Genomic DNA, 27,981 nt, shown 5'->3' on the forward strand with positions numbered 1-27,981 from the left:
ATAACTGGATTGATTCGCCCCCATCATGACTAAGATATTTTCACACCCTGACAAAATTCTCAATTCACAGGGTATAATCCTGTTATTTCTTACTTTGCACAAGTTCATATTATAGTGTCCATTTGTAAGAAATGATCCAAGTTAGAAACTTTTAAGCAGTTTAATTTAAATTCTGCTGGTTCATCTTCCCTTACTGATAATATCCATTAGAAAACAATTTCACGTGTCCCTGTGGCGCAGTTGGTTAGCGCGTTCGGTTGTTAACTGAAAGGTTGGTGGTTCAAGCCCACCCAGGGACGTGTTTGGTATTTGTTATTCTGTGACAGGAGGATTCAGTTTTTGACGAAATTTACCAGGTATTTGTCTTCATTTTACCTCAATACACAAACTTACAAGGAAATTAACAGCTATGACATTACTAACTCTACATCCATTGCTTTCCAGCTAGTGTTAGATAATACTAGAAAGAACTTAACAAATTGAAAACAAGTGATCAGTCCTCAGAAGATATAGAGAATAAGCTAAAAATTCACAGTGACTTATAGCCAGAAGAATAACAAAAATGTATTAATATATACACCAGATACTGGGTTCCACTGGATTAATTCTGAGAAGTTGATTCAATTATTTTCAAAGGGGGTAAGTTACCCTTGCAACAGTATAGTAACACCAGTTACAGCAGTTGAAATTGAACCCCTAGCAACCCGATATCACTTTTTTATGCAGCATTATGGGGCTACAACAAATTGCTGCAAGTTTGGAGCTACCATAAGTGTGGCTTATAGTCAGTTACTCACAGGATATGTGGTGTATCAGCTCTTTGAATCAACCCCAAATTGTTTGCTTGTAATTTTCAAGACAACTATATGTAACTCAGCATTCCTCTGGGGCATCAGAAGAAAATAAAAACAGTGAAGAATTTTGGTAAGGAATGTTATTCTTCACTTGATATACTGCAGCAAATTTTGGTTCCAAAATCTTATCTGGAGAATGCGGGCATCGATGCCGCTATCTCTCGCATGCTAAGCGACAGCTCTACCATTTGAGCTAATTGCCCTTTGATGTTAAAAACATTTACACCACTTACACCAAGAGGACTGGATTACATTTAGAGATAACATCTCAAAAACATCCATTAGCCTCAAGTTTAGTGAAATCCCATTATCGTTGGTATTTAGTACCTTAATGATTTCATAAAATGTTTCCTTCTTTATCACCATTGTGTTGGAGACTTTGTGGGGCTGAGGAAACTGTCCCACATCTGGTGGCACTGTCCCAACTTACTTCCATTGTGGACAGACATACATTGTCTTGCTTTCCTTCTCATAGGAATTGTAATGCCCAACTCCCTGTCATATTCCCTTTTATCTCATTATATTTCTGATATTCCTAAGTATACCCACAAATTTATAACACATATTTTGAGTGCTACCAAATGCCATATAGCTTTATATTGAAAAAACTCAGTTGCACCATTCTCTATCTTTATTATAAATACAATTTGGCACATTTATCATTGTGAATACATCACCAGAATGTTTCATAACACTGCAAATAAGTTCTCATATACTTGGATCCTTGGACTAACTGAAATCCCCCTATTTCAAACCTTTTATAACTGGATTGATTCGCCCCCATCATGACTAAGATATTTTCACACACTGACAAAATTCTAAATTCACAGGGTATAATCCTGTTATTTCTTACATTGCACAAGTTCATATTATAGTGTCCATTTGTAAGAAATGATCCAAGTTAGAAACTTTTAAGCAGTTTAAGTTCAGTTCTGCTGGTTCATCTTCCCTTACTGATAATATCCAATAGAAAATGCTTTCATGTGTCTCTGTGGCGCAATTGGTTAGCGTGTTTTCGGCTGTTAACTGAAAGGTTGGTGGTTCAAGCCCACCCAGGGACGTTTTTGGTGTTTGTTATTCTGTGGCAGGAGGTTTCATTATTTGACAAAATTTACCAGGCATTTGTCTTCATTTTACCTCAATACACAAACTTACATGGAAATTAACAGCTATGACTTTACTAACTCTACATCCATGGCTTTCCGGCTAGTGTTAGATAATACTAGAAAGAACTTTACAAATTGAAAACAAGTGATCAGTCCTAAGAAGATATAGAGAATAAGCTAAAAATTCACAGGGACTTATAGCCAGAAGAATAAGAAAAATGTATTAATATATACCAGATACTGGCATCCACTGGGTTAATTCTGAGAAGTTGATTCAATTATTTACAAAGGGGGTAGGTTAATGCTGCAACAGTATAGTAACACCAGTTACAGCAGTTGAAATTGAACCCCTAGCAACCCGATATCACTTTTTTATGCAGCATTATGGAGCTACAACAAATTGCTGCAAGTTTGGAGCTACCATAAGTGTGGCTTATAGTCAGTTACTCAAAGGAATTGTGGTGTATCAGCTCTTTGAATCAACCCCAAATTGTTTGCATGTAATTTTCAAGACAACTATATGCAACTCAGCATTCCTCTGGGGCATCAGAAGAAAATGAAAACAGTGAAGAATTTTGGTCAGGAATGTTATTCTTCACTTGATATACTGCAGCAAATTTTGGTTCCAAAATCTTATCTGGAGAATGCGTGCATCGATGCCGCTACCTCTCGCATGCTAAGCGAGCACTCTACCATTTCAGCTAATTCCCCTTTGATGTTATAACCATTTACACCACTTACACCAAGAGGACTGGATTACATTTAGAGATAACATTTCAAAAACATCCATTAGCCTCAAGTTTAGTGAAATCCCATTATTGTTGGTATTTAGTACCTTAATGATTTCATAAAAAGTTTCCTTCTTTATCACCATTGTGTTGGAGACTTTGTGGGGCTGAGGAAAATGTCCCACATCTGGTGGCACTGTCCCAACTTACTTCCATTGTGGACAGACATACATTGTCTTGCTTTCCTTCTCATAGGTATTGTAATGCCCAACTCCCTGTCATATTCCCTTTTATCTCATTATATTTCTGATATTCCTAAGTATACCCACAAATTTATAACACATATTTTGAGTGCTACCAAATGCCATATAGCATTATATTGAAAAAACTCAGTTGCACCATTCTCTATCTTTATTATAAATACAATTTGGCACATTTATCATTGTGAATACATCACCAGAATGTTTCATAACACTGCAAATAAGTTCTCATATACTTGGATCCTTGGACTAACTGAAATCCCCCTATTTCAAACCTTTTATAACTGGATTGATTCGCCCCAATCATGACTAAGATATTTTCACACACTGACAAAATTCTCAATTCACAGGGTATAATCCTGTTATTTCTTACTTTGCACAAGTTCATATTATAGTGTCCATTTGTAAGAAATGATCCAAGTTAGAAACTTTTAAGCAGTTTAAGTTCAGTTCTGCTGGTTCATCTTCCCTTACTGATAATATCCAATAGAAAGCACTTTCATGTGTCTCTGTGGCGCAATTGGTTAGCGTGTTTTCGTCTGTTAACTGAAAGGTTGGTGGTTCAAACCCACCCAGGGATGTTTTTCGTGTTTGTTATTCTGTGGCAGGAGGTTTCTTTATTTGACAAAATTTACCAGGCATTTGTCTTCATTTTACCTCAATACACAAACTTACATGGAAATTAACAGCTATGACTTTACTAACTCTACATCCATGGCTTTCCAGCTAGTGTTAGATAATACTAGAAAGAACTTTACAAATTGAAAACAAGTGATCAGTCCTAAGAAGATATAGAGAATAAGCTAAAAATTCACAGGGACTTATAGCCAGAAGAATAAGAAAAATGTATTAATATATACCAGATACTGGCATCCACTGGGTTAATTCTGAGAAGTTGATTCAATTATTTACAAAGGGGGTAGGTTAACGCTGCAACAGTATAGTAACACCAGTTACAGCAGTTGAAATTGAACCCCTAGCAATCTGATATCACTTTGTTTTGCAGCATTATGGGGCTACAACAAATTGTTGCAAGTTTGGAGCTACCATAAGTGTGGCTTATAGTCAGTTACTCACAGGAAATGTGGTGTATCAGCTCTTTGAATCAACCCCAAATTGTTTGCATGTAATTTTCAAGACAACTATATGCAACTCAGCATTCCTCTGGGGCATCAGAAGAAAATGAAAACAGTGAAGAATTTTGGTCAGGAATGTTATTCTTCACTTGATATACTGCAGCAAATTTTGGTTCCAAAATCTTATCTGGAGAATGCGGGCATCGATGCCGCTACCTCTCGCATGCTAAGCGAGCACTCTACCATTTCAGCTAATTCCCCTTTGATGTTATAACCATTTACACCACTTACACCAAGAGGACTGGATTACATTTAGAGATAACATTTCAAAAACATCCATTAGCCTCAAGTTTAGTGAAATCCCATTATTGTTGGTATTTAGTACCTTAATGATTTCATAAAAAGTTTCCTTCTTTATCACCATTGTGTTGGAGACTTTGTGGGGCTGAGGAAAATGTCCCACATCTGGTGGCACTGTCCCAACTTACTTCCATTGTGGACAGACATACATTGTCTTGCTTTCCTTCTCATAGGTATTGTAATGCCCAACTCCCTTTCATATTCCCTTTTATCTCATTATCTTTCTGATATTCCTAAGTATACCCACAAATTTATAACACATATTTTGAGTGCTACCAAATGCCATATAGCTTTATATTGAAAAAACTCAGTTCCACCATTCTCTATCTTTATTATAAATACAATTTGGCACATTTATCATTGTGAATACATCACCAGAATTTTTCATAACACTGCAAATAAGTTCTCATATACTTGGATCCTTGGACTAACTGAAATCCCCCTATTTCAACCTTTTTATAACTGGATTGATTCGCCCCCATCATGACTAAGATATTTTCACACCCTGACAAAATTCTCAATTCACAGGGTATAATCCTGTTATTTCTTACTTTGCACAAGTTCATATTATAGTGTCCATTTGTAAGAAATGATCCAAGTTAGAAACTTTTAAGCAGTTTAATTTAAATTCTGCTGGTTCATCTTCCCTTACTGATAATATCCATTAGAAAACAATTTCACGTGTCCCTGTGGCGCAGTTGGTTAGCGCGTTCGGTTGTTAACTGAAAGGTTGGTGGTTCAAGCCCACCCAGGGACGTGTTTGGTATTTGTTATTCTGTGACAGGAGGATTCAGTTTTTGACGAAATTTACCAGGTATTTGTCTTCATTTTACCTCAATACACAAACTTACAAGGAAATTAACAGCTATGACATTACTAACTCTACATCCATTGCTTTCCAGCTAGTGTTAGATAATACTAGAAAGAACTTAACAAATTGAAAACAAGTGATCAGTCCTCAGAAGATATAGAGAATAAGCTAAAAATTCACAGTGACTTATAGCCAGAAGAATAACAAAAATGTATTAATATATACACCAGATACTGGGTTCCACTGGATTAATTCTGAGAAGTTGATTCAATTATTTTCAAAGGGGGTAAGTTACCCTTGCAACAGTATAGTAACACCAGTTACAGCAGTTGAAATTGAACCCCTAGCAACCCGATATCACTTTTTTATGCAGCATTATGGGGCTACAACAAATTGCTGCAAGTTTGGAGCTACCATAAGTGTGGCTTATAGTCAGTTACTCACAGGATATGTGGTGTATCAGCTCTTTGAATCAACCCCAAATTGTTTGCTTGTAATTTTCAAGACAACTATATGTAACTCAGCATTCCTCTGGGGCATCAGAAGAAAATAAAAACAGTGAAGAATTTTGGTAAGGAATGTTATTCTTCACTTGATATACTGCAGCAAATTTTGGTTCCAAAATCTTATCTGGAGAATGCGGGCATCGATGCCGCTATCTCTCGCATGCTAAGCGACAGCTCTACCATTTGAGCTAATTGCCCTTTGATGTTAAAAACATTTACACCACTTACACCAAGAGGACTGGATTACATTTAGAGATAACATCTCAAAAACATCCATTAGCCTCAAGTTTAGTGAAATCCCATTATCGTTGGTATTTAGTACCTTAATGATTTCATAAAATGTTTCCTTCTTTATCACCATTGTGTTGGAGACTTTGTGGGGCTGAGGAAACTGTCCCACATCTGGTGGCACTGTCCCAACTTACTTCCATTGTGGACAGACATACATTGTCTTGCTTTCCTTCTCATAGGAATTGTAATGCCCAACTCCCTGTCATATTCCCTTTTATCTCATTATATTTCTGATATTCCTAAGTATACCCACAAATTTATAACACATATTTTGAGTGCTACCAAATGCCATATAGCTTTATATTGAAAAAACTCAGTTGCACCATTCTCTATCTTTATTATAAATACAATTTGGCACATTTATCATTGTGAATACATCACCAGAATGTTTCATAACACTGCAAATAAGTTCTCATATACTTGGATCCTTGGACTAACTGAAATCCCCCTATTTCAAACCTTTTATAACTGGATTGATTCGCCCCCATCATGACTAAGATATTTTCACACACTGACAAAATTCTAAATTCACAGGGTATAATCCTGTTATTTCTTACATTGCACAAGTTCATATTATAGTGTCCATTTGTAAGAAATGATCCAAGTTAGAAACTTTTAAGCAGTTTAAGTTCAGTTCTGCTGGTTCATCTTCCCTTACTGATAATATCCAATAGAAAGCACTTTCATGTGTCTCTGTGGCGCAAATGGTTAGCGTGTTTTCGTCTGTTAACTGAAAGGTTGGTGGTTCAAGCCCACCTAAGGATGTTTTTCGTGTTTGTTATTCTGTGGCAGGAGGTTTCTTTATTTGACAAAATTTACCAGGCATTTGTCTTCATTTTACCTCAATACACAAACTTACATGGAAATTAACAGCTATGACTTTACTAACTCTACATCCATGGCTTTCCAGCTAGTGTTAGATAATACTAGAAAGAACTTTACAAATTGAAAACAAGTGATCAGTCCTAAGAAGATATAGAGAATAAGCTAAAAATTCACAGGGACTTATAGCCAGAAGAATAAGAAAAATGTATTAATATATACCAGATACTGGCATCCACTGGGTTAATTCTGAGAAGTTGATTCAATTATTTACAAAGGGGGTAGGTTAACGCTGCAACAGTATAGTAACACCAGTTACAGAAGTTGAAATTGAACCCCTAGCAACCTGATATCACTTTGTTTTGCAGCATTATGGGGCTACAACAAATTGTTGCAAGTTTGGAGCTACCATAAGTGTGGCTTATAGTCAGTTACTCACAGGAAATGTGGTGTATCAGCTCTTTGAATCAACCCCAAATTGTTTGCATGTAATTTTCAAGACAAATATATGCAACTCAGCATTCCTCTGGGGCATCAGAAGAAAATGAAAACAGTGAAGAATTTTGGTCAGGAATGTTATTCTTCACTTGATATACTGCAGCAAATTTTGGTTCCAAAATCTTATCTGGAGAATGCGGGCATCGATGCCGCTACCTCTCGCATGCTAAGCGAGCACTCTACCATTTCAGCTAATTCCCCTTTGATGTTATAACCATTTACACCACTTACACCAAGAGGACTGGATTACATTTAGAGATAACATTTCAAAAACATCCATTAGCCTCAAGTTTAGTGAAATCCAATTATTGTTGGTATTTAGTACCTTAATGATTTCATAAAAAGTTTCCTTCTTTATCACCATTGTGTTGGAGACTTTGTGGGGCTGAGGAAAATGTCCCACATCTGGTGGCACTGTCCCAACTTACTTCCATTGTGGACAGACATACATTGTCTTGCTTTCCTTCTCATAGGTATTGTAATGCCCAACTCCCTTTCATATTCCCTTTTATCTCATTATCTTTCTGATATTCCTAAGTATACCCACAAATTTATAACACATATTTTGAGTGCTACCAAATGCCATATAGCTTTATATTGAAAAAACTCAGTTCCAACATTCTCTATCTTTATTATAAATACAATTTGGCACATCTATCATTGTGAATACATCACCAGAATTTTTCATAACACTGCAAATAAGTTCTCATATACTTGGATCCTTGGACTAACTGAAATCCCCCTATTTCAACCTTTTTATAACTGGATTGATTCGCCCCATCATGACTAAGATATTTTCACACCCTGACAAAATTCTCAATTCACAGGGTATAATCCTGTTATTTCTTACTTTGCACAAGTTCATATTATAGTGTCCATTTGTAAGAAATGATCCAAGTTAGAAACTTTTAAGCAGTTTAATTTAAATTCTGCTGGTTCATCTTCCCTTACTGATAATATCCATTAGAAAACATTTTCACGTGTCCCTGTGGCGCAGTTGGTTAGCGCGTTCGGTTGTTAACTGAAAGGTTGGTGGTTCAAGCCTACCCAGGGACGTGTTTGGTATTTGTTATTCTGTGACAGGAGGATTCAGTTTTTGACAAAATTTACCAGGTATTTGTCTTCATTTTACCTCAATACACAAACTTACAAGGAAATTAACAGCTATGACATTACTAACTCTACATCCATTGCTTTCCAGCTAGTGTTAGATAATACTAGAAAGAACTTAACAAATTGAAAACAAGTGATCAGTCCTCAGAAGATATAGAGAATAAGCTAAAAATTCACAGTGACTTATAGCCAGAAGAATAACAAAAATGTATTAATATATACACCAGATACTGGGTTCCACTGGATTAATTCTGAGAAGTTGATTCAATTATTTTCAAAGGGGGTAAGTTACCCTTGCAACAGTATAGTAACACCAGTTACAGCAGTTGAAATTGAACCCCTAGCAACCCGATATCACTTTTTTATGCAGCATTATGGGGCTACAACAAATTGCTGCAAGTTTGGAGCTACCATAAGTGTGGCTTATAGTCAGTTACTCACAGGAAATGTGGTGTATCAGATCTTTGAATCAACCCCAAATTGTTTGCATGTAATTTTCAAGACAACTATATGTAACTCAGCATTCCTCTGGGGCATCAGAAGAAAATAAAAACAGTGAAGAATTTTGGTAAGGAATGTTATTCTTCACTTGATATACTGCAGCAAATTTTGGTTCCAAAATCTTATCTGGAGAATGCGGGCATCGATGCCGCTACCTCTCGCATGCTAAGCGACAGCTCTACCATTTGAGCTAATTGCCCTTTGATGTTAAAAACATTTACACCACTTACACCAAGAGGACTGGATTACATTTAGAGATAACATCTCAAAAACATCCATTAGCCTCAAGTTTAGTGAAATCCCATTATCGTTGGTATTTAGTACCTTAATGATTTCATAAAATGTTTCCTTCTTTATCACCATTGTGTTGGAGACTTTGTGGGGCTGAGGAAACTGTCCCACATCTGGTGGCACTGTCCCAACTTACTTCCATTGTGGACAGACATACATTGTCTTGCTTTCCTTCTCATAGGAATTGTAATGCCCAACTCCCTGTCATATTCCCTTTTATCTCATTATATTTCTGATATTCCTAAGTATACCCACAAATTTATAACACATATTTTGAGTGCTACCAAATGCCATATAGCTTTATATTGAAAAAACTCAGTTGCACCATTCTCTATCTTTATTATAAATACAATTTGGCACATTTATCATTGTGAATACATCACCAGAATGTTTCATAACACTGCAAATAAGTTCTCATATACTTGGATCCTTGGACTAACTGAAATCCCCCTATTTCAAACCTTTTATAACTGGATTGATTCGCCCCCATCATGACTAAGATATTTTCACACACTGACAAAATTCTAAATTCACAGGGTATAATCCTGTTATTTCTTACATTGCACAAGTTCATATTATAGTGTCCATTTGTAAGAAATGATCCAAGTTAGAAACTTTTAAGCAGTTTAAGTTCAGTTCTGCTGGTTCATCTTCCCTTACTGATAATATCCAATAGAAAGCACTTTCATGTGTCTCTGTGGCGCAAATGGTTAGCGTGTTTTCGTCTGTTAACTGAAAGGTTGGTGGTTCAAGCCCACCTAAGGATGTTTTTCGTGTTTGTTATTCTGTGGCAGGAGGTTTCTTTATTTGACAAAATTTACCAGGCATTTGTCTTCATTTTACCTCAATACACAAACTTACATGGAAATTAACAGCTATGACTTTACTAACTCTACATCCATGGCTTTCCAGCTAGTGTTAGATAATACTAGAAAGAACTTTACAAATTGAAAACAAGTGATCAGTCCTAAGAAGATATAGAGAATAAGCTAAAAATTCACAGGGACTTATAGCCAGAAGAATAAGAAAAATGTATTAATATATACCAGATACTGGCATCCACTGGGTTAATTCTGAGAAGTTGATTCAATTATTTACAAAGGGGGTAGGTTAACGCTGCAACAGTATAGTAACACCAGTTACAGAAGTTGAAATTGAACCCCTAGCAACCTGATATCACTTTGTTTTGCAGCATTATGGGGCTACAACAAATTGTTGCAAGTTTGGAGCTACCATAAGTGTGGCTTATAGTCAGTTACTCACAGGAAATGTGGTGTATCAGCTCTTTGAATCAACCCCAAATTGTTTGCATGTAATTTTCAAGACAAATATATGCAACTCAGCATTCCTCTGGGGCATCAGAAGAAAATGAAAACAGTGAAGAATTTTGGTCAGGAATGTTATTCTTCACTTGATATACTGCAGCAAATTTTGGTTCCAAAATCTTATCTGGAGAATGCGGGCATCGATGCCGCTACCTCTCGCATGCTAAGCGAGCACTCTACCATTTCAGCTAATTCCCCTTTGATGTTATAACCATTTACACCACTTACACCAAGAGGACTGGATTACATTTAGAGATAACATTTCAAAAACATCCATTAGCCTCAAGTTTAGTGAAATCCAATTATTGTTGGTATTTAGTACCTTAATGATTTCATAAAAAGTTTCCTTCTTTATCACCATTGTGTTGGAGACTTTGTGGGGCTGAGGAAAATGTCCCACATCTGGTGGCACTGTCCCAACTTACTTCCATTGTGGACAGACATACATTGTCTTGCTTTCCTTCTCATAGGTATTGTAATGCCCAACTCCCTTTCATATTCCCTTTTATCTCATTATCTTTCTGATATTCCTAAGTATACCCACAAATTTATAACACATATTTTGAGTGCTACCAAATGCCATATAGCTTTATATTGAAAAAACTCAGTTCCAACATTCTCTATCTTTATTATAAATACAATTTGGCACATCTATCATTGTGAATACATCACCAGAATTTTTCATAACACTGCAAATAAGTTCTCATATACTTGGATCCTTGGACTAACTGAAATCCCCCTATTTCAACCTTTTTATAACTGGATTGATTCGCCCCATCATGACTAAGATATTTTCACACCCTGACAAAATTCTCAATTCACAGGGTATAATCCTGTTATTTCTTACTTTGCACAAGTTCATATTATAGTGTCCATTTGTAAGAAATGATCCAAGTTAGAAACTTTTAAGCAGTTTAATTTAAATTCTGCTGGTTCATCTTCCCTTACTGATAATATCCATTAGAAAACATTTTCACGTGTCCCTGTGGCGCAGTTGGTTAGCGCGTTCGGTTGTTAACTGAAAGGTTGGTGGTTCAAGCCTACCCAGGGACGTGTTTGGTATTTGTTATTCTGTGACAGGAGGATTCAGTTTTTGACAAAATTTACCAGGTATTTGTCTTCATTTTACCTCAATACACAAACTTACAAGGAAATTAACAGCTATGACATTACTAACTCTACATCCATTGCTTTCCAGCTAGTGTTAGATAATACTAGAAAGAACTTAACAAATTGAAAACAAGTGATCAGTCCTCAGAAGATATAGAGAATAAGCTAAAAATTCACAGTGACTTATAGCCAGAAGAATAACAAAAATGTATTAATATATACACCAGATACTGGGTTCCACTGGATTAATTCTGAGAAGTTGATTCAATTATTTTCAAAGGGGGTAAGTTACCCTTGCAACAGTATAGTAACACCAGTTACAGCAGTTGAAATTGAACCCCTAGCAACCCGATATCACTTTTTTATGCAGCATTATGGGGCTACAACAAATTGCTGCAAGTTTGGAGCTACCATAAGTGTGGCTTATAGTCAGTTACTCACAGGAAATGTGGTGTATCAGATCTTTGAATCAACCCCAAATTGTTTGCATGTAATTTTCAAGACAACTATATGTAACTCAGCATTCCTCTGGGGCATCAGAAGAAAATAAAAACAGTGAAGAATTTTGGTAAGGAATGTTATTCTTCACTTGATATACTGCAGCAAATTTTGGTTCCAAAATCTTATCTGGAGAATGCGGGCATCGATGCCGCTACCTCTCGCATGCTAAGCGACAGCTCTACCATTTGAGCTAATTGCCCTTTGATGTTAAAAACATTTACACCACTTACACCAAGAGGACTGGATTACATTTAGAGATAACATCTCAAAAACATCCATTAGCCTCAAGTTTAGTGAAATCCCATTATCGTTGGTATTTAGTACCTTAATGATTTCATAAAATGTTTCCTTCTTTATCACCATTGTGTTGGAGACTTTGTGGGGCTGAGGAAACTGTCCCACATCTGGTGGCACTGTCCCAACTTACTTCCATTGTGGACAGACATACATTGTCTTGCTTTCCTTCTCATAGGAATTGTAATGCCCAACTCCCTGTCATATTCCCTTTTATCTCATTATATTTCTGATATTCCTAAGTATACCCACAAATTCATAACACATATTTTGAGTGCTACCAAATGCCATATAGCTTTATATTGAAAAAACTCAGTTCCACCATTCTCTATCTTTATTAAAAATACAATTTGGCACATTTATCATTGTGAATACATCACCAGAATTTTTCATAACACTGCAAATAAGTTCTCATATACTTGGATCCTTGGACTAACTGAAATCCCCCTTTTTCAACCCTTTTATAACTGGATTGATTCGCCCCCATCATGACTAAGATATTTTCACACACTGACAAAATTCTCAATTCACAGGGTATAATCCTGTTATTTCTTACTTTGCACAAGTTCATATTATAGTGTCCATTTGTAAGAAATGATCCAAGTTAGAAACTTTTAAGCAGTTTAAGTTCAGTTCTGCTGGTTCATCTTCCCTTACTGATAATATCCATTAGAAAGCACTTTCATGTGTCTCTGTGGCGCAATTGGTTAGCGTGTTTTCGGCTGTTAACTGAAAGGTTGGTGGTTCAAGCCCACCCTGGGACGTTTTTGGTGTTTGTTATTCTGTGGCAGGAGGATTCTGTATTTCACAAAATTTACCAGGCATTTGTCTTCATTTTACCTCAATACACAAACTTAAATGGAAATTAACAGCTATGACTTTACTAACTCTACATCCATGGCTTTCCAGCTAGTGTTAGATAATACTAGAAAGAACTTTACAAATTGAAAACAAGTGATCAGTCCTAAGAAGATATAGAGAATAAGCTAAAAATTCACAGTGACTTTTAGCCAGAAGAATAAGAAAAATGTATTAATATATACCAGATACTGGGATCCACTGGGTTAATTCTGAGAAGTTCATTCAATTATTTACAAAGGGGGTAAGTTAACGCTGCAACAGTATAGTAACACTAGTTACAGCATTTGAAATTGAACCCCTAGCAACCCGATATCACTTTTTTATGCAGCATTATGGGGCTACAACAAATTGCTGCAAGTTTGGAGCTACCATAAGTGTGGCTTATAGTCAGTTACTCACAGGAAATGTGGTGTATCAGCTCTTTGAATCAACCCCAAATTGTTTGCATGTAATTTTCAAGACAACTATATGTAACTCAGCATTCCTCTGGGGCATCAGAAGAAAATAAAAACAGTGAAGAATTTTGGTCAGGAATGTTATTCTTCACTTGATATACTGCAGCAAATTTTGGTTCCAAATTCTTATCTGGAGAATGCGGGCATCGATGACGGTACCTCTCGCATGCTAAGCGAGCGCTCTACCATTTGAGCTAATTCCCCTTTGATGTTAAAGCCATTTACACCACTTACACCAGGAGGACTGGATTACATTTAGAGATAACATCTCAAAAACATCCATTAGCCTCAAGTTTAGTGAAATCCCATTATTGTTGGTATTTAGTACCTTAATGATTTCATAAAATGTTTCCTTCTTTATCACCATTGTGTTGGAGACTTTGTGGAGCTGAGGAAACTGTCCCACATCTGGTGGCACTGTCCCAACTTACTTCCATTGTGGACAGACATACATTGTCTTGCTTTCCTTCTCATAGGAATTGTAATCCCCAACTCACTGTCATATTCCCTTTTATCTCATTATATTTCTGATATTCCTAAGTATACCCACAAATTTATAACACATATTTTGAGTGCTACCAAATGCCATATAGCTTTATATTGAAAAAACTCAGTTCCACCATTCTCTATCTTTATTACAAATACAATTTGGCACATCTATCATTGTGAATACATCACCAGAATGTTTCATAACACTGCAAATAAGTTCTCATATACTTGGATCCTTGGACTAACTGAAATCCCCCTATTTCAACCCTTTTATAACTGGATTGATTCGCCCCCATCATGACTAATATATTTTCACACCCTAACAAAATTCTCAATTCACAGGGTATAATCCTGTTATTTCCTACTTTGCACAACTTCATATTATAGTGTCCATTTGTAAGAAATGATACAAGTTTGAAACTTTTAAACAGTTTAAGTTCAAATCTGCTGGTTCATCTTCCCTTACTGATAATATCCATTAGAAAGCATTTTCACCTGTCACTGTGGCGCAGTTGGTTAGCGCGTTTGGCTATTCACTGAAAGGTTTGTGGTTCAAGCCCACCCAGGGACGTGTTTGGTATTTGTTATTCTGTGACTGGAGGATTCTGTATTTGACAAAATTTACCAGGCATTTGTCTTCATTTTACCTCAATACACAAACTTACATGGAAATTAACAGCTATGACTTTACTAGCTCTACATCCATGGCTTTCCAGCTAGTGTTAGATAATACTAGAAAGAACTTTACAATTTGAAAACAAGTGATCAGTCCTAAGAAGATATAGAGAATAAGCTAAAAATTCACAGTGACTTTTAGCCAGAAGAATAAGAAAAATTTATTAATATAAACAAGATACTGGGTTCCACTGGGTTAATTCTGAGAAGTTGATTCAATTATTTACAAAGGGGGTAAGTTAACCTTGCAACAGTATAGTAACACCAGTTACAGCAGTTGAAATTGGACCCCGAGCAACCCGATATCACTTTTTTATGCAGCATTATGGGGCTACAACAAATTGCTGCAAGTTTGGAGCTACCATAAGTGTGGCTTATAGTCAGTTAATCACAGGAATTGTGGTGTATCAGCTCTTTGAATCAACCCCAAATTGTTTGCATGTAATTTTCAAGACAACTATATGTAACTCAGCATTCCTCTGGGGCATCAGAAGAAAATAAAAACAGTGAAGAATTTTGGTCAGGAATGTTAATCTTCACTTGATATACTGCAGCAAATATTGGTTCCAAAATCTTATCTGGAAAATGCGGGCATCGATCTCGCTACCTCTCGCATGCTAAGCGAGCGCTCTACCTTTTGAGCTAACTCCCCTTTGATGTTAAAGCCATTTACACCACTTACACCAGGAGGACTGGATTACATTTAGAGATAACATCTCAAAAACATCCATTAGCCTCAAGTTTATTGAAATCCCATTTTCGTTGGTATTTAGTACCTTAATGATTTCATAAAATGTTTCCTTCTTTATCACCATTGTGTTGGAGACGTTGTGGGGCTGAGGAAACTGTCCCACATCTGGTGGCACTGTCCCAACTTACTTCCATTGTGGACAGACATACATTGTCTTGCTTTCCTTCTCATAGGAATTTTAATGCCCAACTCCCTATCATATTCCCTTTTATCTCATTATATTTCTGATATTCGTAAGTATACCCACAAATTTATAACACATATTTTGAGTGCTACCAAATGCCATATAGCTTTATATTGAAAAAACTCAGTTCCACCATTCTCTATCTTTATTATAAATACAATTTGGCACATTTATCATTGTGAATACATCACCAGAATTTTTCATAACACTGCAAATAAGTTCTCATATACTTGGATCCTTGGACTAACTGAAATCCCCCTTTTTCAACCCTTTTATAACTGGATTGATTCGCCCCCATCATGACTAAGATATTTTCACACACTGACAAAATTCTCAATTCACAGGGTATAATCCTGTTATTTCTTACTTTGCACAAGTTCATATTATAGTGTCCATTTGTAAGAAATGATCCAAGTTAGAAACTTTTAAGCAGTTTAAGTTCAGTTCTGCTGGTTCATCTTCCCTTACTGATAATATCCAATAGAAAGCACTTTCATGTGTCTCTGTGGTGTAATTGGTTAGCATGTTTTCGGCTTATTACTGAAAGGTTGGTGGTTCAAGCCCACCCAGGGATGTTTTTAGTGTTTGTTATTCGGTGGGAGGAGGATTCTTTATTTGACAAAATTTACCAGGCATTTGTCTTCATTTTATCTCAATACACAAACTTACATGGAAATAAACAGCTATGACTTTACTAACTCTACATCCATGGCTTTCCAGCTAGTGTTAGATAATACTAGAAAGAACTTTACAAATTGAAAACAAGTGATCAGTCCTAAGAAGATATAGAGAATAAGCTAAAAATTCACAGTGACTTTTAGCCAGAAGAATAAGAAAAATTTATTAATATAAACCAGATACTGGGATCCACTGGGTTAATTCTAAGAAGTTGATTCAATTATTTACAAAGGGGGTAAGTTAACCTTGCAACAGTATAGTAACACCAGTTACAGCAGTTGAAATTGGACCGCTAGCAACCCGATATCACTTTTTTATGCAGCATTATGGGGCTACAACAAATTGCTGCAAGTTTGGAGCTACCATAAGTGTGGCTTATAGTCAGTTACTCACAGGAAATGTGGTGTATCAGCTCTTTGAATCAACCCCAAATTGTTTGCATGCAATTTTCAAGATAACTATATGTAACTCAGCATTCCTCTGGGGCATCAGAAGAAAATAAAAACAGTGAAGAATTTTTTGTCTGGAATGTTATTCCACACTTGATATATTGCAGTAAATTTTGGTTCCAAAATCTTATCTGGAGAATGCGGGCATCGATCCCTCTACCTCTCGCACGCTAAGCAAGCGCTCTACCATTTGAGCTAATTCCCCTTTGATGTTAAAGCCATTTACACCACTTACACCAGGAGGACTGGATTACATTTAGAGATAACATCTCAAAAATATCCATTAGCCTCAAGTTTAGTGAAATCCCATTATCGTTGGTATTTAGTACCTTAATGATTTCATAAAATGTTTTCTTCTTTATCACCATTGTGTTGGAGAATTTGTGGGGCTGAGGAAACTGTCCCACATCTGGTGGCACTGTCCCAACTTACTTCCATTGTGGACAGGCATACATTGTCTTGCTTTCCTTCTCATAGGAATTGTAATGCCCAACTCCCTGTCATATTCCCTTTTATCTCATTATATTTCTGATATTCCTAAGTATACCCACAAATTCATAACACATATTTTGAGTGCTACCAAATGCCATATAGCTTTATATTGAAAAAACTCAGTTACACCATTCTCTATCTTTATTATAAATACAATTTGGCACATTTATCATTGTGAATACATCACCAGAATTTTTCATAACACTGCAAATAAGTTCTCATATACTTGGATCCTTGGACTAACTGAAATCCCCCTATTTCAACCCTTTTATAACTGGATTGATTCGCCCCCATCATGACTAAGATATTTTCACACACTGACAAAATTCTCAATTCACAGGGTATAATCCTGTTATTTCTTACTTTGCACAAGTTCATATTATAGTGTTCATTTGTAAGAAATGATCCAAGTTAGAAACTTTTAAACAGTTTAAGTTCAATTCTGCTGGTTCATCGTCCCTTACTGATAATATCCATTAGAAAGCATTTTCACCTGTCTCTGTGGCGCAGTTGGTTTGCGCGTTCGGCAGTTCACTGAAAGGTTTGTGGTTCAAGCCCACCCAGGGACGTGTTTGGTATTTGTTATTCTGTGACAGGAGGATTCTGTATTTGAAAAAAAATTTCCCAGGCATTTGTCTTCATTTTGCCTCAATACACAAACTTACATGGAAATTAACAGCTATGACTTTACTAGCTCTACATCCATGGCTTTCCAGCTAGAGTTAGATAATACTAGAAAGAACTTTACAAATTGAAAACAAGTGATCAGTCCTAAGAAGATATAGAGAATAAGCTAAAAATTCACAGTGACTTTTAGCCAGAAGAATAAGAAAAATTTATTAATATAAACAAGATACTGGGTTCCACTGGGTTAATTCTGAGAAGTTGATTCAATTATTTACAAAGGGGGCAAGTTAACCTTGCAACAGTATAGTAACACCAGTTACAGCAGTTGAAATTGGACCCCTAGCAACCCGATATCACTTTTTTATGCAGCATTATGGGGCTACAACAAATTGCTGCAAGTTTGGAGCTACCATAAGTGTGGCTTATAGTCAGTTACTCACAGGAATTGTGGTGTATCAGCTCTTTGAATCAACCCCAAATTGTTTGCATGAAATTTTCAAGACAACTATATGTAACTCAGCATTCCTCTGGGGCATCAGAAGAAAATAAAAACAGTGAAGAATTTTGGTCCGGAATGTTATTCTTCACTTGATATATTGCAGTAAATTTTGGTTCCAAAATCTTATCTGGAGAATGCGGGCATCGATCCCGCTACCTCTCGCATGCTAAGCGAGCGCTCTACCATTTGAGCTAATTCCCCTTTGATGTTAAAGCCATTTACACCACATACACCAGGAGGACTGGATTACATTTAGAGATAACATCTCAAAAACATCCATTAGCCTCAAGTTTAGTGAAATCCCATTATTGTTGGTATTTAGTACCTTAATGATTTCATAAAATGTTTCCTTCTTTATCACCATTGTGTTGGAGACTTTGTGGAGCTGAGGAAACTGTCCCACATCTGGTGGCACTGTCCCAACTTACTTCCATTGTGGACAGACATACATTGTCTTGCTTTCCTTCTCATAGGAATTGTAATCCCCAACTCACTGTCATATTCCCTTTTATCTCATTATATTTCTGATATTCCTAAGTATACCCACAAATTAATAACACATATTTTGAGTGCTACCAAATGCAATATAGCTTTATATTGAAAAAACTCAGTTCCACCATTCTCTATCTTTATTACAAATACAATTTGGCACATCTATCATTGTGAATACATCACCACAATGTTTCATAACACTGCAAATAAGTTCTCATATACTTGGATCCTTGGACTAACTGAAATCCCCCTATTTCAACCCTTTTATAACTGGATTGATTCGCCCCCATCATGACTAATATATTTTCACACCCTAACAAAATTCTCAATTCACAGGGTATAATCCTGTTATTTCCTACTTTGCACAAGTTCATATTATAGTGTCCATTTGTAAGAAATGATACAAGTTTGAAACTTTTAAAAAGTTTAAGTTCAAATCTGCTGGTTCATCTTCCCTTACTGATAATATCCATTAGAAAGCCTTTTCACCTGTCTCTGTGGCGCAGTTGGTTAGCGCATTTGGCTGTTCACTGAAAGGTTTGTGGTTCAAGCCCACCCAGGGACGTGTTTGGTATTTGTTATTCTGTGACTGGAGGATTCTGTATTTGACAAAATTTACCAGGCATTTGTCTTCATTTTACCTCAATACACAAACTTACATGGAAATTAACAGCTATGACTTTACTAACTCTACATCCATGGCTTTCCAGCTAGTGTTAGATAATACTAGAAAGAACTTTACAAATTGAAAACAAGTGATCAGTCCTAAGAAGATATAGAGAATAAGCTAAAAATTCACAGTGACTTATAGCCAGAAGAATAAGAAAAATTTATTAATATAAACAAGATACTGGGTTCCACTGGGTTAATTCTGAGAAGTTGATTCAATTATTTACAAAGGGGGTAAGTTAACCTTGCAACAGTATAGTAACACCAGTTACAGCAGTTGAAATTGGACCCCTAGCAACCCGATATCACTTTTTTATGCAGCATTATGGGGCTACAACAAATTGCTGCAAGTTTGGAGCTACCATAAGTGTGGCTTATAGTCAGTTAATCACAGGAATTGTGATGTATCAGCTCTTTGAATCAACCCCAAATTGTTTGCATGTAATTTTCAAGACAACTATATGTAACTCAGCATTCCTCTGGGGCATCAGAAGAAAATAAAAACAGTGAAGAAGTTTGGTCAGGAATGTTATTCTTCACTTGATATACTGCAGCAAATATTGGTTCCAAAATCTTATCTGGAGAATGCGGGCATCGATCTCGCTAACACACTCGCATGCTAAGCGAGCACTCTACCTTTTGAGCTAACTCCCCTTTGATGTTAAAGCCATTTACACCACTTGCACCAGGAGGACTGGATTACATTTAGAGATAACATCTCAAAAACATCCATTAGCCTCAAGTTTATTGAAATCCCATTTTCGTTGGTATTTAGTACCTTAATGATTTCATAAAATGTTTCCTTCTTTATCACCATTGTGTTGGAGACGTTGTGGGGCTGAGGAAACTGTCCCACATCTGGTGGCACTGTCCCAACTTACTTCCATTGTGGACAGACATACATTGTCTTGCTTTCCTTCTCATAGGAATTTTAATGCCCAACTCCCTATCATATTCCCTTTTATCTCATTATATTTCTGATATTCGTAAGTATACCCACAAATTTATAACACATATTTTGAGTGCTACCAAATGCCATATAGCTTTATATTGAAAAAACTCAGTTCCACCATTCTCTATCTTTATTATAAATACAATTTGGCACATTTATCATTGTGAATACATCACCAGAATTTTTCATAACACTGCAAATAAGTTCTCATATACTTGGATCCTTGGACTAACTGAAATCCCCCTTTTTCAACCCTTTTATAACTGGATTGATTCGCCCCCATCATGACTAAGATATTTTCACACACTGACAAAATTCTCAATTCACAGGGTATAATCCTGTTATTTCTTACTTTGCACAAGTTCATATTATAGTGTCCATTTGTAAGAAATGATCCAAGTTAGAAACTTTTAAGCAGTTTAAGTTCAGTTCTGCTGGTTCATCTTCCCTGACTGATAATATCCAATCGAAAGCACTTTCATGTGTCTCTGTGGCGTAATTGGTTAGCATGTTTTCGGCTTATTACTGAAAGGTTGGTGGTTCAAGCCCACCCAGGGATGTTTTTAGTGTTTGTTATTCGGTGGGAGGAGGATTTTTTATTTGACAAAATTTACCAGGCATTTGTCTTCATTTTATCTCAATACACAAACTTACATGGAAATAAACAGCTATGACTTTACTAACTCTACATCCATGGCTTTCCAGCTAGTGTTAGATAATACTAGAAAGAACTTTACAAATTGAAAACAAGTGATCAGTCCTAAGAAGATATAGAGAATAAGCTAAAAATTCACAGTGACTTTTAGCCAGAAGAATAAGAAAAATTTATTAATATAAACCAGATACTGGGATCCACTGGGTTAATTCTAAGAAGTTGATTCAATTATTTACAAAGGGGGTAAGTTAACCTTGCAACAGTATAGTAACACCAGTTACAGCAGTTGAAATTGGACCGCTAGCAACCCGATATCACTTTTTTATGCAGCATTATGGGGCTACAACAAATTGCTGCAAGTTTGGAGCTACCATAAGTGTGGCTTATAGTCAGTTACTCACAGGAAATGTGGTGTATCAGCTCTTTGAATCAACCCCAAATTGTTTGCATGCAATTTTCAAGATAACTATATGTAACTCAGCATTCCTCTGGGGCATCAGAAGAAAATAAAAACAGTGAAGAATTTTTTGTCAGGAATGTTATTCCACACTTGATATATTGCAGTAAATTTTGGTTCCAAAATCTTATCCGGAGAATGCGGGCATCGATCCCGCTACCTCTCGCATGCTAAGCGAGCGCTCTACTATTTGAGCTAATTCCCCTTTGATGTTAAAGCCATTTACACCACTTACACCAGGAGGACTGGATTACATTTAGAGATAACATCTCAAAAACATCCATTAGCCTCAAGTTTAGTGAAATCCCATTATCGTTGGTATTTAGTACCTTAATGATTTCATAAAATGTTTTCTTCTTTATCACCATTGTGTTGGAGAATTTGTGGGGCTGAGGAAACTGTCCCACATCTGGTGGCACTGTCCCAACTTACTTCCATTGTGGACAGGCATACATTGTCTTGCTTTCCTTCTCATAGGAATTGTAATGCCCAACTCCCTGTCATATTCCCTTTTATCTCATTATATTTCTGATATTCCTAAGTATACCCACAAATTCATAACACATATTTTGAGTGCTACCAAATGCCATATAGCTTTATATTGAAAAAACTCAGTTACACCATTCTCTATCTTTATTATAAATACAATTTGGCACATTTATCATTGTGAATACATCACCAGAATTTTTCATAACACTGCAAATAAGTTCTCATATACTTGGATCCTTGGACTAACTGAAATCCCCCTATTTCAACCCTTTTATAACTGGATTGATTCGCCCCCATCATGACTAAGATATTTTCACACACTGACAAAATTCTCAATTCACAGGGTATAATCCTGTTATTTCTTACTTTGCACAAGTTCATATTATAGTGTCCATTTGTAAGAAATGATCCAAGTTAGAAACTTTTAAACAGTTTAAGTTCAATTCTGCTGGTTCATCTTCCCTTACTGATAATATCCATTAGAAAGCATTTTCATCTGTCTCTGTGGCGCAGTTGGTTAGCGCGTTCGGCAGTTCACTGAAAGGTTTGTGGTTCAAGCCCACCCAGGGACGTGTTTGGTATTTGTTATTCTGTGACAGGAGGATTCTGTATTTGAAAAAAAAATTCCCAGGCATTTGTCTTCATTTTACCTAAATACACAAACTTACATGGAAATAAACAGCTATGACTTTACTAACTCTACATCCATGGCTTTCCAGCTAGTGTTAGATAATACTAGAAAGAACTTTACAAATTGAAAACAAGAGATCAGTCCTAAGAAGATATAGAGAATAAGCTAAAAATTCACAGTGATTTTTATCCAGAAGAATAAGAAAAATGTATTAATAAAAACCAGATACTGGGATCCACTGTGTTAATTCTAAGAAGTTGATTCAATTATTTACAAAGGGGGTAAGTTAACCTTGCAACAGTATAGTAACACCAGTTACAGCAGTTGAAATTGGACCGCTAGCAACCCGATATCACTTTTTTATGCAGCATTATGGGGCTACAACAAATTGCTGCAAGTTTGGAGCTACCATAAGTGTGGCTTATAGTCAGTTACTCACAGGAAATGTGGTGTATCAGCTCTTTGAATCAACCCCAAATTGTTTGCATGCAATTTTCAAGATAACTATATGTAACTCAGCATTCCTCTGGGGCATCAGAAGAAAATAAAAACAGTGAAGAATTTTTTGTCAGGAATGTTATTCCACACTTGATATATTGCAGTAAATTTTGGTTCCAAAATCTTATCTGGAGAATGCGGGCATCGATCCCGCTACCTCTCGCATGCTAAGCGAGCGCTCTACCATTTGAGCTAATTCCCCTTTGATGTTAAAGCCATTTACACCACTTACACCAGGAGGACTGGATTACATTTAGAGATAACATCTCAAAAACATCCATTAGCCTCAAGTTTAGTGAAATCCCATTATCGTTGGTATTTAGTACCTTAATGATTTCATAAAATGTTTCCTTCTTTATCACCATTGTGTTGGAGACTTTGTGGGGCTGAGGAAACTGTCCCACATCTGGTGGCACTGTCCCAACTTACTTCCATTGTGGACAGGCATACATTGTCTTGCTTTCCTTCTCATAGGAATTGTAATGCCCAACTCCTTGTCATATTCCCTTTTATCTCATTATATTTCTGATATTCCTCAGTATACCCACAAATGTATAACACATATTTTGAGTGCTACCAAATGCCATATAGCTTTATATTGAAAAAACTCAGTTCCACCATTCTCTATCTTTATTATAAATACAATTTGGCACATTTATAATTCTGAATACATCACCAGAATTTTTCATAACACTGCAAATAAGTTCTCATATACTTGGATCCTTGGAATAACTGAAATCCCCCTATTTCAACCCTTTTATAACTGGATTGATTCACCCCCATCATGACTAAGATATTTTCACACACTGACAAAATTCTCAATTCACAGGGTATAATCCTCTTATTTCTTACTTTGCACAAGTTCATATTATAGTGTCCATTTGTAAGAAATGATCCAAGTTAGAAACTTTTAAGCAATTTAAGTTCAGTTCTGCTGGTTCATCTTCCCTTACTGATAATATCCATTAGAAAGCACTTTCATGTGTCTCTGTGGCGCAATTGGTTAGCGTGTTTTCGGCTGTTTACTGAAAGGTTGGTGGTTCAAGCCCACCCAGGGACGTTTTTGGTGTTTGTTATTCGGTGGGAGGAGGATTCTTTATTTGACAAAATTTACCAGGCATTTGTCTTCATTTTACCTCAATACACAAACTTACATGGAAATTAACAGCTATGACTTTACTAACTCTACATCCATGGCTTTCCAGCTAGTGTTAGATAATACTAGAAAGAACTTTACAAATTGAAAACAAGTGATCAGTCCTAAGAAGATATAGAGAATAAGCTAAAAATTCACAGTGACTTTTAGCCAGAAGAATAAGAAAAATTTATTAATATAAACCAGATACTGGGATCCATTGGGTTAATTCTGAGAAGTTGATTCAAATATTTACAAAGGGGGTAAGTTAACCTTGCAACAGTATAGTAACACCAGTTACAGCAGTTGAAATAGGACCCCTAGCAACCCGATATCACTTTTTTATGCAGCATTATGGGGCTACAACAAATTGCTGCAAGTTTCGAGCTACCATAAGTGTGGCTTATAGTCAGTTACTCACAGGAAATGTGATGTATCAGCTCTTTGAATCAACCCCAAATTGTTTGCCTGCAATTTTCAAGATAACTCTATGTAACTCAGCATTCCTCTGGGGCATCAGAAGAAAATAAAAACAGTGAAGAATTTTGGTCAGGAATGTTATTCCACACTTGATATATTGCAGTAAATTTTAGATCCAAAATCTTGTCTGGAGAATGCGGGCATCGATCCCACTACCTCTCGCATGCTAAGCGAGTGCTCTAGCATTTGAGCTAATTCCCCTTTGATGTTAAAGCCATTTACACCACTTACACCAGGAGGACTGGATTAAATTTAGAGATAACATCTCAAAAACATCCATTAGCCTCAAGTTTAGTGAAATCCCATTATCGTTGGTATTTAGTACCTTAATGATTTCTTAAAATGTTTCCTTCTTTATCACCATTGTGTTGGAGACTTTGTGGGGCTGAGGAAACTGTCCCACATCTGGTGGCACTGTCAAAACTTACTTCCATTGTGGACAGGCATACATTGTCTTGCTTTCCTTCTCATAGGAATTGTAATGCCCAACTCCCTGTCATATTCCCTTTTATCTCATTATATTTCTGATATTCCTAAGTATACCCACAAATTCATAACACATATTTTGAGTGCTACCAAATACCATATAGCTTTATATTGAAAAAACTCAGTTCCACCATTCTCTATCTTTATTATAAATACAATTTGGCACATTTATCATTGTGAATACATCACCAGAATTTTTCATAACACTGCAAATAAGTTCTCATATACTTGGATCCTTGGACTAACTGAAATCCCCCTATTTCAACCCTTTTATAACTGGATTGATTCGCCCCCATCATGACTAAGATATTTTCACACACTGACAAAATTCTCATTTCACAGGGTATAATCCTGTTATTTCTTACTTTGCACAAGTTCATATTATAGTGTCCATTTGTAAGAAATGATCCAAGTTAGAAACTTTTAAGCAGTTTAAGTTCAGTTCTGCTGGTTCATCTTCCCTTACTGATAATATCCATTAGAAGCATTTTCATGTGTCTCTGGTTAGCGTGTTTTTGGCTGTTAATTGAAAGGTTGGTGGTTCAAGCCCACCCAGGGACGTTTTATGGTGTTTGTTATTCGGTGGGAGGAGGATTCTTTATTTGACAAAATTTACCAGGCATTTGTCTTCATTTTACCTCAGTACACAAACTTACATGGAAATTAACAGCTATGACTTTACTAACTCTACATCCATGGCTTTCCAGCTAGTGTTAGATAATACTAGAAAGAACTTTACAAATTGAAAACAAGTAATCAGTCCTAAGAAGATATAGAGAATAAGCTAAAAATTCACAGTGACTTTTAGCCAGAAGAATAAGAAAAATTTATTAATATAAACCAGATACTGGGATCCACTGGGTTAATTCTGAGAAGTTGATTCAATTATTTACAAAGGGGGTAAGTTAACGCTGCAACAGTATAGTAACACCAGTTACAGCAGTTGAAATTGGACCCCTAGCAACCCGATATCACTTTTTTATGCAGCATTATGGGGCTACAACAAATTGCTGCAAGTTTGGAGCTACCATAAGTGTGGCTTATAGTCAGTTACTCACAGGAAATGTGGTGTATCAGCTCTGTGAATCAAACCCAAATTGTTTGCATGCAATTTTCAAGATAACTATATGTAACTCAGCATTCCTCTGGGGCATCAGAAGAAAATAAAAACAGTGAAGAATTTTGGTCAGGAATGTTATTCTTCACTTGATATATTGCAGTAAATTTTGGTTCCAAAATCTTATTTGGAGAATGCGGGCATCGATCCCACTACCTCTTGCATGTTAAGCGAGCGCTCTACCATTCAAGCTAATTCCCCTTTGATGCTAAAACCATTTACACCACTCACACCAAGAGGACTGGATTACATTTAGAGATAACATCTCAAAAACATCCATTAGCCTCAAGTTTAGTGAAATCCCATTATCGTTGGTATTTAGTACCTTAATGATTTCATAAAATGTTTCCTTCTTTATCACCATTGTGTTGGAGACTTTGCGGGGCTGAGGAAACTGTCCCACATCTGGTGGCACTGTCCCAACTTACTTCCTTTGTGAACAGACATACATTGTCTTGCTTTCCTTCTCATAGGAATTTTAATGCCCAACTCCCTGTCATATTCCCTTTTATCTCATTATATTTCTGATATTCCTAAGTATACCCACAAATTTATAACACATATTTTGAGTGCTACCAAATGCCATATAGCTTTATATTGAAAAAACTCAGTTCCACCATTCTCTATCTTTATTATAAATACAATTTGGCACATTTATCATTGTGAATACATCACCAGAATTTTTCATAAAACTGCAAATAAGTTCTCATATACTTGGATCCTTGGACTAACTGAAATCCCCGTATTTCAACCCTTTTATAACTGGATTGATTCGCCCCCATCATGACTAAGATATTTTCACACCCTGACAAAATTCTCAATTCACAGGGTATAATCCTGTTATTTCTTACTTTGCACAAGTTCATATTATAGTGTCCATTTGTAAGAAATGATCCAAGTTAGAAACTTTTAAGCAGTTTAAGTTCAGTTCTGCTGGTTCATCTTCCCTTACTGATAATATCCATTAGAAATCACTTTCATGTGTCTCTGTGGGGCAATTGGTTAGCGTGTTTTCGGCTGTTAATTGAAAGGTTGGTGGTTCAAGCCCACCCAGGGATGTTTTTGGTGTTTGTTATTTCGTGGGTGGAGGATTCTTTATTTGACAAAATTTACCAGGCATTTGTCTTAATTTTACCTCAATACACAAACTTACATGGAAATTAACAGCTATGACTTTATTAACTCTACATCCATGGCTTTCCAGCTAGTGTTAGATAATACTAGAAATAACTTTACAAATTGAAAACAAGTGATCAGTCCTTAGAAGATATAGAGAATAAGCTAAAAATTCACAGTGACTTTTAGCCAGAAGA

At 36.2% G+C, this 27,981-nt stretch overlaps 6 non-coding genes across 6 annotated transcripts; 4 read left to right on the plus strand and 2 right to left on the minus strand.

Moving 5' to 3' along the window:
- The first annotated feature begins 225 nt into the window (after positions 1 to 225).
- On the plus strand, positions 226 to 299 carry TRNAN-GUU (transfer RNA asparagine (anticodon GUU)). The gene has a single exon. It is a non-coding gene; the product is annotated as a tRNA-Asn (tRNA).
- Positions 300 to 5,067: 4,768 nt separating this feature from the next.
- Positions 5,068 to 5,141, plus strand: TRNAN-GUU (transfer RNA asparagine (anticodon GUU)). Its single transcript has one exon. It is a non-coding gene; the product is annotated as a tRNA-Asn (tRNA).
- Positions 5,142 to 8,294: 3,153 nt separating this feature from the next.
- Positions 8,295 to 8,368, plus strand: TRNAN-GUU (transfer RNA asparagine (anticodon GUU)). The gene has a single exon. It is a non-coding gene; the product is annotated as a tRNA-Asn (tRNA).
- A 3,153-nt stretch (positions 8,369 to 11,521) lies between these two features.
- Positions 11,522 to 11,595, plus strand: TRNAN-GUU (transfer RNA asparagine (anticodon GUU)). Its single transcript has one exon. It is a non-coding gene; the product is annotated as a tRNA-Asn (tRNA).
- Positions 11,596 to 18,735: 7,140 nt separating this feature from the next.
- Positions 18,736 to 18,808, minus strand: TRNAA-AGC (transfer RNA alanine (anticodon AGC)). The gene has a single exon. It is a non-coding gene; the product is annotated as a tRNA-Ala (tRNA).
- A 4,771-nt stretch (positions 18,809 to 23,579) lies between these two features.
- Positions 23,580 to 23,652, minus strand: TRNAA-AGC (transfer RNA alanine (anticodon AGC)). The gene has a single exon. It is a non-coding gene; the product is annotated as a tRNA-Ala (tRNA).
- Positions 23,653 to 27,981: the final 4,329 nt, after the last annotated feature.

The sequence above is a fragment of the Taudactylus pleione genome, unplaced genomic scaffold, assembly GCF_031769625.1.
Source record: "Taudactylus pleione unplaced genomic scaffold, aTauple2 ptg000174l, whole genome shotgun sequence".
NCBI classification, from domain to species: Eukaryota; Metazoa; Chordata; class Amphibia; order Anura; family Myobatrachidae; genus Taudactylus; species Taudactylus pleione.